Source organism: Pteropus medius, unplaced genomic scaffold (assembly GCF_902729225.1).
Source record: "Pteropus medius unplaced genomic scaffold, Ma_sr-lr_union100, whole genome shotgun sequence".
NCBI classification, from domain to species: Eukaryota; Metazoa; Chordata; class Mammalia; order Chiroptera; family Pteropodidae; genus Pteropus; species Pteropus medius.
This window is the reverse complement of record NW_024347788.1, coordinates 9,313,840-9,325,633: the sequence shown is the minus strand read 5'-3', so window position 1 is coordinate 9,325,633 and position 11,794 is coordinate 9,313,840. Positions and strand designations below refer to the sequence as shown.

Here is an 11,794-nt window from a genome sequence, read left to right as displayed (position 1 = left end):
CCAACCGCTGACTCCAGAGGCCTCGCGTGGCTTGTGCGACGGGGCAGTGACGCGCGGATGTGGAGCCCATTGGGCTCTGCACTGACGCGTGTGCAAAAACGTGGGGAGCGGGCAGTAGATGTAATGTTCACTGGACCACCCTTGACCAATGGGGATGGAAGTCAGGCGATAAATGTTAACTCTATTTTTTTGTCCCCTGCAAAGCGTGTTTGAAGCCTCCCCCGTGACAGCGAACTCGATGACTCAGTTTGGCGTTGGTTTTCTCTCCTGCCCGGTTTTACCCCCTCCGCCCTCACTGCTGGGATTCCCGCCTCTCTGCCACATTCTTCTTTTCAAATAAACTTCCCGCATGCAAGCCCTGTCTCTTATTTTGGAGAAAGTCAGGCTAAGACATATCAGATATTTGACACATGCAATGTACAGTGCTTATTAGTGAATTCTTGCTGAATAATTGACAATGTTGTACCAATAGGGTTGCATTTTTCATTTGAACTGCATCATTTGAGTACTAAGAATTTTATAGAAAATAAGCCCCTGATGATAGAGGAAATAAGTCCTTAATGTACATTTGATGAAAGAAACTTCAGAGTGTAGTTCTGACCGTATCTGTCGTTCAGACCACTCAACTCTACGTTAGGGTCACCGTCGTTAGAAAAGCAGCTTAGGCCTCAGGGGAAGACAGTAATGATATAAAATAATGTTCAGGAGACCAGGTTCTGGACGTCTGGGTTTCCTTTTTGTTTGAAGAAGGTGTGCCTTCCTGACCAACTCCACCCAACCCCCCCCCAAAATTAGGGAGCAAAGTCAGACAAAGGCGGGTCCCTTAAATGCAAAGAGGTTTGGTAAGAAAATGGTCCGTCTTCCAGGAGCCTCTCCCAGCTGCTCTCCAGCCAACCACGGGCACCCGAGAGCTCTGAGTCAATTTTCAATTTTATTCCCATGCAGCCTTTGAAGAATTCTGAATATTACTGTTTTCTTAGCTAAGTACGTGCCCTACCACTGACCCTATTATTCTTTGATAATCTGATTTTCTCTCATTTCTGCTGGTTGTATAAGTGAAGTATATCTACTGAAATGTATATTATAATTATTCTAGAATGTTCTGTTATGGGGTATGTAGGTGTAAGCTGAGTTTTCTGTTCTACATTAAAAATGAGCTACAATTTAGGAAAGTCTTTAATAAACGTTTGTGGGCAAAGAGACCTCATCGAAATGACAGCATTCGATTCTTCCTTATCTGTGATAGTAGAAGAAAGCAATGGTGAAATTCTTCCGAAAGAGTGGATAAAGAATAACAGATTTTGAATTAAATTTAATGGATTTTCCCCCTCACTGGATTTGCCACCTAAATTTTTTTTTTTTTAAATCTAGATCACATTCTAAGTGATTTCACATCCTTTTTACACACATTGTCATGTGCGGATGAGAGATCTGACTGCTTCAGGATGGCCCGGGGAACGCAAACTGCCCCTGGGAAATTTACACGCAGATAGTGAGCTGGTGCTTGTACCTGAAACACTGATCCAGATGCAATTCAGTCTGTGCAGGAGACTTCGGGCTCTGTAGAGAGGAAGCGAGAGAACTAGTGTTAAATAAGCCACATTCAGAGACTGCAATGTGCTGAGCAGCCCTGCAGCCAGGCCACGAGGACACCTGCAGAACCAAGGAAGGTTTCCGGTGGGATGCTAACAGCCCATTCCCCACACCTGTGAAGGGGAAGCAGGAAAAACAGTCTTTAAGTGGCGCCTATACAAAATAAAATCGTTCATTCCCTATGGCTAGAACCATAGAGAACCTGTGGATTACAGGCCGGGGACTGCCAGCAGGCCTTTCATGCTACATGCTCTTACCTTTTCATGCTGCATACTCTTCCCTTTCCCCTTCCTCACTGTATGTCCATATCAAAGGAAATGGGTAAACAAAGTATTTAAACTAACTCACAGGAACGGAAGAATGATACGTAAACGGAATTCCCCAAACAGTCCGGATCCTTCTCAATGTCTTTTTCTCTGTCCCTCTAGGTGTCTTTCTCTCCGACCCTCTCAGTGCCTTCACTCTGTCTCTCTCCATTGTCTCTGTCCCTCTGAGTCTCTTAGGCTCTCTCTCAGAGGAGACCACGCTCAGATCGTGGAGTGTTACCCCTTTCTCTAATAAACGTCCCTTTTTAATTCCAGCTTTGGCGTGTTTGGATTCTTTCTACAGCCTCCGCCAAAGGACCCTCTTCTGTGTCAGTGCAGGGCTTGGTCTTCCCTGCTCGAGGAAGCCGCCCTGTCCTGCATCATGGGGATGGCCGTGGCCAGGTCAGTGTAATGGGAGCCTTTCCCGAACAGGACAAGCAAGCTTAAGCTTTTAAAACGGTCCCTAGTTTAGAGCTCTAGACGAAAACTCCATTTTAGTACTTTAAAGGTAGAGCTGATGACTTATTACTGTTACTTATTTGTAGAGAGAAAACCCACTTTCTAGTCTTTCCCCTTATGAGATATCCTATCATGTACAGACAATGGGCTGCCATGGAATAAAGCTGGCGAATGTTAAACATAATTTTATTCTATGCATGGTTGTTTGCTGTTATGATGCTTATGAGGGAACAAGTAGCCTCAAAGAATCCTTGAGGGTACTGTTGCCCCTGCTTTCTGCTATGTTTGCTGTATTTCCCTGGTCTTATTAGCGCTATCGTTTGATGTACTTACACGCAGGGTCTTTTTCTCCTCTCAATGTTCGCCATTGAAAAACAAACAGAAACCCAACAATGGAAAATTAAGACAACCAGCAAAACTCATGCACTTCGTCAGAATCAATTATCATACTAAGGAGCCATAACTGTAGGTTTTACATCTGTACAGGCCACTACCATATGTTCGCCCCCAGCAGATGTGCGCATCAGTGAGACGGCACGGGTTTTTCAACTATGTTGCTGCTCTCATGTCACGTTAAAATTATTCTTACCTAATTTCCAAAGATCCGTATTGTGCTTATATGTGATTGATGGATTAAGAGGCGTTTGCGATGATTCGCAGTCTCTGGGTTACCTTTTACCTGGAGGAAATGTGTCTCTGGTGAAACAGGAACCCAATTGCTGACCTGCCGCTTTCCCTTTGTCCTTCGTTTGCAAGGAGGCTCTGGAAATACACCTTGGGGCTGGGGATGAGGTTTGGGGGGAGGCTGACTGCTTTTGTGCCTTCTTTGATCTATGAAAGACAATCGTAGAGGCAATTTTGACTCCTAAAGAACAGGCAGTAGATATTCAATTAATAACCTTGAAGTTGGACCGATCTTATCTTTCCTGTTCCTAGTTCTTCTAAGGAGAACAAAATCCCACATTTCTCGTCTTCTAGTCCTTACCAATACAGCACCCGCAAATTATCATATACTTTTAGTTAATTCTACTCAAAGTACTTTTCAGGGAAAACATAATTTAACCTAATGAGGTAAAAATATCAGCAACATAACTCAGATGAGAGCAGCCATGGTTGTTAATATGTATTTGTGAAATGCTGAAAGTTCTTTGTTCAAAAATTTAAATTAAAAAAGAAGATGTTCTTCTATTTGTTTTTATACTCTGTTTTTGTACAGAACTATTCATGAAATACAACTCGTCATGTACTTAGGATAAACGGAATAAAGTGGGATTATTAATTAACGGTTGCTGCACAATTGTCACAAAGAAGAGCATGAAATATTATGATTTAGAAGTTTCGTCAAAGTGAAGAATGGTCGTAATTTCAAGTTCTGAGGTATGGAGAGGGAAACGAGAATGGAAGGAGGGGGAGGGTGGAGCAGCGAATGGGAAGGGAAGAAAAGAGGGGTGGGAAATGCTGTCCATCACAAAATCTACTGAGCATTCCAAAAAAAATTTGGACGTGTAGATCAAAGCTATTTGAAAATATGTTAAGTCTTGAGTCTTCAGTGAATGACTCATCTGGTACAACTAATTAGTAAGTAATAAGACAAATGTTAAGTTAATGTCTTATTAGAACAGAATCACTGGAAACAGTGCCAAAGACTATTCTCTTTACAGTAGTAATGCAGAGCCAGATGGGAATGATGCTTTGCCTGCCCTGAAAATCCTACAGATCTGAGAGCATCTGAGGCCCGAATCTCCTAAAGAAAGGGGCGGCCTAAAGAAGTCCTACTTTCAGCCAATTACTATGTATTTACTGGGAATAAACTCAGCTACGGAGTCATTATCGTTAACAAAGAACTTATTGAACACTTGCGTATTGTGCTAAATAAACACTATGTACTTAATGTAAAACCATATCCATGATAATCAACATGGTATCTTCTTTAGTCTAATCTTAGTTGTTATATAATAGAAAGTGGGTTTTATTATACTGACAATCGTAGGAGAGGAAAAATAACTTTCCCTCTACCCTTCTGAGTTCTTAGCTGAGACCTTTGTAATAAAAGACAGATTGAGAAGAGAAAAAAACAAGCAGAAGCTTATTAACCTGTGTACCTAATGCATCTATAGGAGTTGCCCAGGAAAAACGAGTCACTCTCCAAAGTGGCTTAGAATTCAGGATTCAGTACCATCTTAAAAGGGAAGGGGAGGGGAACACAGGCCTCTTAAGGGAGAGTAAATGATTTTAAGGAAAGATGAATGGGCCTTTAGAAGAACAGATGGGAGGTAGGACAGTTTGTGACCAAGTTTGTCTGAGTGCGGTGTCAACCTGCAGTTTCCTCTTCCGTGATGAGTCAATCTTTTCTGGTTCATAAAACTCCTGGGCAAGGATTTATGCCATTTGGGCTCCTTCTGGAGGATCTGTCCTTGGGAAGATAAGGAGAGTTCAGAGAAAGTCTCTCCTAGCACTTGCTTTTTAAAAAGTACCTACAGCTCAACATCATCAATATACCAAAGCGGCATATTTTGGGGTGGATCCTGCTACCTTTCTCAATCAGAAATAAGAGGAAAAAATGTTTCATGTGGGGAGAAATGAAAAATAATAGCAGAACCCTCATTTGATATTACTACTTAAACATGAAAATTTAACCGATCATAAAGTTTTTAGACATATTAACTAAGTCAAACTTTTAAAAAAATAGATTACTTTACATGAAATTATCTATTCATCATAGGTATGAATTCTGTGACCAGTCATGACAAGTTTCTTAGAAAATAGTTCTGGAGCTCATCTGACTGGAAGAAGCACCTGAATTCTCCATATCTTAAGCCAGGATGTAAGGAACGCATTTGCAGAACCCACAAAAGCTAAGGATTCCAGGTCTAATCGGTATTTCACGTAATGCGCTGTCTCTAAACATTCGCAAAACTATCACAGAAGGAGATACAGATTCGACTCATATCTCCGTACCATTTTCTCTGAACATTGCTCCTTCCAAAAAAAATGCTTTGGGCATGATCTTCCATGAAATATGGTAGCCAGCCAGTTGTTATCAGCTTGGGTTGGGCAAGGAGATTTTTACAGAGATCAAGTAAAGAGCAGAAAAGGAAATTTAATACTGTTGCATGCCCTCGACCAAAACTTTAATAATGAGCTTGTTCCCTAATGTCACAATTTCTGAACTTAATATTCCTCAGAAATATCTTGTGAAAAGTCCAGTAGTAAAGTTCATGTGATGAATTATGTTGACAATATTATTACATAATGTGAGGTTTAAAAAAATTCTTTATGAGTACTTAACTGAGTTCCTGTCACCTGCTGACAGGATAAAGAAAACATAGCTCTTTTATCAAGATGCTTTCATTGGAGATATTCCTTTCAAAACTCTTGTTATTTATCAAATAACTTGGGATCAACATTGGCGTAACACAGAGTATTACCGTATTTTATTCAAAACATGTTTTGGTGGGGTGTAATTTAACATCATTTTTGTATGAATTGAATAAAGAGGGTGTTTAGAAACGTTTGAAAAGATCAAAATTACACAACTGATTTGGCATTTTCATGCGATCCCATTCCTGTCTATAAATAACGGGGCAAGAAAGCACCTGGACCTCCTCTTCCAAGTTTTGACGGAAAAGTTTGTTGGCATTTTTGCAATTAAGTTTATATTTAACTCAGTGAAGAGGCTCAGTAGTCATATATTTAATTTTCTTCATTTTGACAAGTGTTCATATATTACATGGAATAAAACAAATCAATTTTGCTGGGCTTTTCCTCCTAAATTCCATCTCATGCTTTTCTTTGAAATTCCCACATTCCCTCATTGATCATCCTAATTTTATCATTGATAGAGAAAGATTCTGTAAACACCTTCCACATATAAACAGTACTATTGCTTTTAATGTTCTGTCATGATATTAACATCTTGTTTTCTTTTTGATAGTAACAGGATTTTATCTTGTGCTTCTGGCTCCAGTTTAGCTTGTCTTTGGCTTGTGTGCATCCAAGATTTTCTTTTTTAAGGTATTAAAATCAGAAAAGGTTTTGGCCTTTAAGACTAATGATTTCCTGTTTTTCTTCTACAATGAAGTTAACTGTAAATGTCAGTTTAAGTATAAGTTACTAAAAACTATTTTATCAAGTTTCTTCTCCTAAAAGTTTAGTCAGAGCAGAGGGAGAAATGAATGACCAAAGGAAAATTCCGATCTAAGGAATGACTTCAACCATTTCTTTTCCCTTGAGCTTTGAGACTTGAGATACCTAAGTCTTCCTGAACTTAATCTTTAAATACAAATAATGGCTCCTATGATTTGTTTGTACTTCTTGACCTTGTTTTGGTTCATGTATGGTCAAATATGAGGTCTTTTTAAAATTATGATACAAAAAATATGACAAATGTGTTTATTTCTGTAACTTTAAGTATGCAAAAAGATGTACAAATACAAATTGGTCCTTAGAACATGTTGGAAAGACTAGATTATTCTATGGGCTCTCATGTTCAATAAAAGCTAATTGCTAAAAGGGGAAAACATTTATCTTGTCCTATATAGATAGTGTTCTTCAATTACGTGTGATTTATGTTTTCATTCCAAGCATTCGACATCTGTTTTTGATCAGTGAAGGATCATCTGATTGATCAAATCCTCGTTCTGTTCATTTATGTCCAATTCCTATGTGGCCACAGAGGAGTCTCTAAAATGTACATTCTTCACGAGATTGTCTCTCCATCAGGAGAAAATGGTTCTCCTAGATTCTTTGGAGACGTCTAATTAGAAAAAGTCAAAACATGAATATTCTATAGAAATTTGAGAGCTAGAATTGGCAGGAGACTGATTTAACAACATGTCTTGGAGGAGCAGTGGAGGGGTGTTTGCAGCCCAGGGATTTGCATCTTAGCCCCACTTCCTGCCAAGTCGTAAGACCTCAACCTCTCTGTACCTCACTTTCTTCGTTTGTAAAATGGGGTGATTATAGTTCCTACTTTATATAGTTGTATCAAATGAGATAAAACACTTAAAGCATTTAGAACAATGTAGTATAGAGTCACCTTTAAATAAATACCAGCTATCATCTGGGGGAGGTTTGGAGGGTTATGGCCTTTAAAACAAATCTAAATTAACAAATTATTTCTTTTTTTTCGATGTCACTTCACAGTTCTGTAGCAGAAGTCGGAAACGATTTAAGTTGTGAGAAAATTCTCCAAACTAACACATTCGTTAAGTCAGAAGAGACAGACTGTGGAAGAATCTGTAACATCTGTATTGGTTCAAACAGAGAACAAGTCTTTCATCCTCTTCATGTAGAAGAAATGCTGTAAAAATCAGTGCGTGTGCAGCGTGTCTTCCTCCGCATTCCAAAGCATTAAAAGAACACTCATTAATTTCCATGAGAGTTACTAGTCCCTAGAGTTCAGACTGCTTTTTCAGAAAAATCCCTCAACACAAAGGCATGGCATCTGAAATTAAGAGGACCTGAGTACCAAGATTTAGGGCTAAACCTTGGACAAGTTCTTTATCCCGTCTATGATCACCTACTTCTAAAATGAGAATGAAAATGCCTCCTTTCTCCAAGGACACATTTCAATGAGCTAATGTGTATCAGTGTGCCTTCTGAACTATAAATTCAAATTTTTGTACTTTTTTGTTTTATAAGTGTATCTCCTTTGAGGATATAAAATGATTTAGCTGATTAGAAACATACTGATATCAACAATTTAACAAATATTTAAAAGTATATTAATCAGGTATAAGCTAACCTATACTCATTGAAATTTGTGAAAAGTTCCAAAATAAGCATTTTGTGCTATTACAAAAGTCAAATGGCACATGCTACTGGTTTCATTTAAAACATTTTTTTAGAGAGTGAATTGATTTATGAACTTGCTGCAGTATGCCCGTGTATAAGTTACTTCATATGTCAAAACGTGTGACTTTTTCATATTTGTAGAATTCACTGTTAAAGAAAACCAAAGGCCCAAAATGGAGTCACTTGTGCTAGAGCCCACTGACACCGAACTTAGCCTCCATATACGACCTAATTGCAGCTTCAGCCTTGTCCGGGAATATAATCTTAATGGGCTAGTCTGTAATTTTCTGGTCTGTACCAACGAGGTAATCTGTCATGTGATCATCTCTATTCCACCCCCGCCACCCCAAGGAAGTTGAGGCCATCTGCCTGATAAGAAGCCCTCCTTCTCCTACGGGAAGGCAACCTTGCCTGAAACAATACTGCTTTTCCTTTTGCTTATAACTGTCCCACCTGGTTTCTGCCTTTAAAACCTTCCATACTGTGTACCTTCTCGGAGAACCTCTCTACTTCCTGCATGAGATGATGCCTGACTCGTGAACTGCTTGGTCAAAACAATTAGATCTTTCGAATTTTTGTTCTTCAACATCATGTTAAAAAAATTTGACTTTTTAAAAAAGATGACATTTAAGAGTTCCAGATAAGAATATTGTATGACTGAAGGGCTTGTTAGCCAGAATAATTACTGGAGTGGGACAGTGGCATGTTTTCTGCATGTTTCTCTTTGCCACTCAGTCATTCTCAGTGTATTACCTCCTGGTTCTTGAGGGCGTTACTTGTTGAGAATTACTTGGCTTTAAATACTGGCCTATCTCGCAGTTCTCATAAATAGGTAATTTGTTATAATGGTCAGCAAATTTTCTATTTTATGGTAGAAAAAACACTAGATACAACCAAATCTACATGCTGGTTTGCAATGTCCCAATAACTAGATTTAAGTGAATACTGCACTACAAATTAATCTTTTAGTCAGGAGTGAGTAATTCAGGGCTGCACTTTCCAAATGTAACAGGTGAAATTCAGTCTTTCAAGAGGCAAAGGATAACCTAAGTATTGGGTTCAAAAGATTTATGACTTCATTATACATAGCAGTAGGGATTGAATATTAATGTAAAAAAAATCCAGACTTTTTAAATTAAAAGGTAGTACCATGATAAGACTTGTTTGTTTCTGCTTGTTTTGAGTGTGTGTACATGCATACACACATACACACATAGATGTTTTTCCTACTCAAGTTTCCATAACCGCAAAGTTGCTCTTTATCTTAGTCGAATGGGATATAGCTGAAACAGGAATTTGAAAGTGATAGAGCAGACAAAAATGAAATACATTTGAAAAGACCATATTGTCTTATACCTTAATGTTATCCTGGAAGTTTTTTTTTTTTTTAACAAAACTTTCTTTCAAGAGAAATAATATACCCACCCCAACACCATAACAGCGAAAAAACCACAATACCATTTACTCCTGGTTATTAGATGGAGTGTCTGCTTTTATAGGGTTATTCAACAACTCATTCGGTCAACTTTGGGTGAGCCTTTGTTACTTGTGTTTCTTCTGCTCTAACCATATCAGCAGGATCATTGGGGGGGGTGTGTTTAGGTGCCTCAAGGGTGCTCAACTGTTGTTTAGGGTAATTTAAAACCTTGCCCTAAGGCCCCATTTTGAAAGATCAAGAGCATTTTCTTTCACACTGTGGTCAAAAAAAAAAAAAAAAAAAAAAAAGAAAAAAGGAAAAAAGAAAAAAATTCTGTCCATCTACATGACATTGCAGTTTCACTTGGTTAGGATAGTTTGTACTTTCCATTCAAAAACTGTTTAAAAACCATGCTAGATTTGCATTTCTACAATGGATGGCAGCCATTATAGGCATATCATTTGAAACAAACTTTGGGGGGTATTAAAAAAGAAATTATTTTTGTAAAATACACGAATGGTCATAGTTATACAAACGTACAACCATTCACGTATTAATTCATTGATAGCATAAGACAAGTATCTTTTCAAATGTATTTGATTTTTACCATATCGCTTTAAACATTTGTGAGCACCTAAATTTTGAACCTGGCACGGAGCTCCACATTAGCGATTTAAAGTTAAAAAAAAAAAGGTAGTCCTGCTTTCTGGGCTTAGTTGGGGAGACCACAGAAAAAGCACCTGTATATGATAGCTTTGATACAGGATATACATGAGATATTGAGGGTGCATTTCTATTCAGTGATATAGGAGAATGATGACAATTTTTGTGAGATGGAACGAGGGAGAACGTTTATAGAGAAACCTAAAGGTGACATGTTGAATTGACAACTAGACGTCGATCAAAACTCTGCAAAAGACTCCCGTCGTTTATGCTTTAACGAGCTCCTGAAATAGGATTGTAATGGAGATGTCAGTCTGTGAGAGTTCCCGAATCAGGTCTAACCGTAAACGTTTAGTCCCCCAAACACCTAGGTTCAAAAAAATAAATTCTCCCTAGGGTTTGCCACATTACTTTGTTGTTTTTTAATTACTAGGCGAGAAATACATTCTCGCTTAGTCGTAAAAAAAATGCTTAGAGCTGGAATGTTTTGACGTGTTAATGCCAGGGAAGCAACTTCCAGTACATTGCCTCCAATCAAACCTAACACTGCTTCTGCAGAACTACGCTCCGACCGGGGCAGGTCCTTTGTTTTTAAGCTGGAATTGCCAATGGCTTTTTTTTTTTTTTCCCTTTTAACCCTAGTGATCTTGCTGTGCACTCGTGTTGCGCCCCTGAATAGGCCATTTTGCCTTTTCAGTCAAATCTGTGGGTCTGTAGCCCGGACAATGGAACGAAAAGACACCTCTGCCGGAGGTGAGCTCCACCTGTTGAGGTCGGTCGGTTTCCCTGGGCCGGGCGGCTTCCTGCGGCCAGGTAAGGACCGGTCGCAAGCAGTCGCTCTAGGAGCCCACGCAGGAGCGTGGACAGTTCGGTGCAGCAGCTGCATCGTCCGCCCGGCCGGCTCGCCGCTGCCCGTCGAGGGGCGAGCGGACCGCATGGCAGCCACACGGCACCGCACAAAAGGCAGCCCCCATCGCGAGCAGCGCACCCGCCTTCCGGGGCCCGGCGGCTCCCGGCGCCGGGGCATCATCGTGGCCCCGGGCGCGGGCCGGGGGCTGGCCCAGGTGCGGCGAAGGCGAGGAGGGCTCCGCGCGCGGAGGAAGAAAGCCTGACTCATGTCGCGGCGGCGGCGGCGGCGGCGGGCTCCTGGGAACTGAAACTCGTGATGCTGTTGCTGCGGAGAAAAGCCTCGCTGCCCGCTCCGCAGGCGGGGGGACGCCGGCCGGGGCGCGCGCACCGCGGCCGGGGCGCCGGCAGCCGCCCCGCCGCGCCCGCTGCTCGGCCGCGTGCCCGCGTGCGGGGAGAGAGCGGACACGCCTAAGCCGCGCGCGCGCGCCCCCCGCCCGCCCCACCCCCATCGGGCCGACCCGGATTCGCTCCCGCGGCCGCAGCTCCCCACCCCCACCCCCCGGCGTCCGCGCCTCCGACAGCCTTCGGCCGTTTCCGTCGGGAGAGCCGGCGCTCGGCACGGCCCGAACAGCCGTCGCCGCCTCCTCCGCCGGACCCGGCGCTCGGGCTGCGGCGCCGCGGCGCATGCGCAGACGCCATCTTCCTCCGTCTC

General features: G+C 41.3%; 1 long non-coding RNA gene across 1 annotated transcript; it reads right to left on the bottom strand.

Moving 5' to 3' along the window:
* Positions 1 to 1,158: 1,158 nt before the first annotated feature.
* Positions 1,159 to 9,752, bottom strand: LOC120614389 (uncharacterized). The gene is made up of 2 exons (XR_005655960.1): positions 1,511 to 9,752; positions 1,159 to 1,237 (listed from the first exon to the last, which is right to left on the bottom strand). It is a non-coding gene; the product is annotated as an uncharacterized LOC120614389 (long non-coding RNA).
* Between the last annotated feature and the right edge of the window lie 2,042 nt (positions 9,753 to 11,794).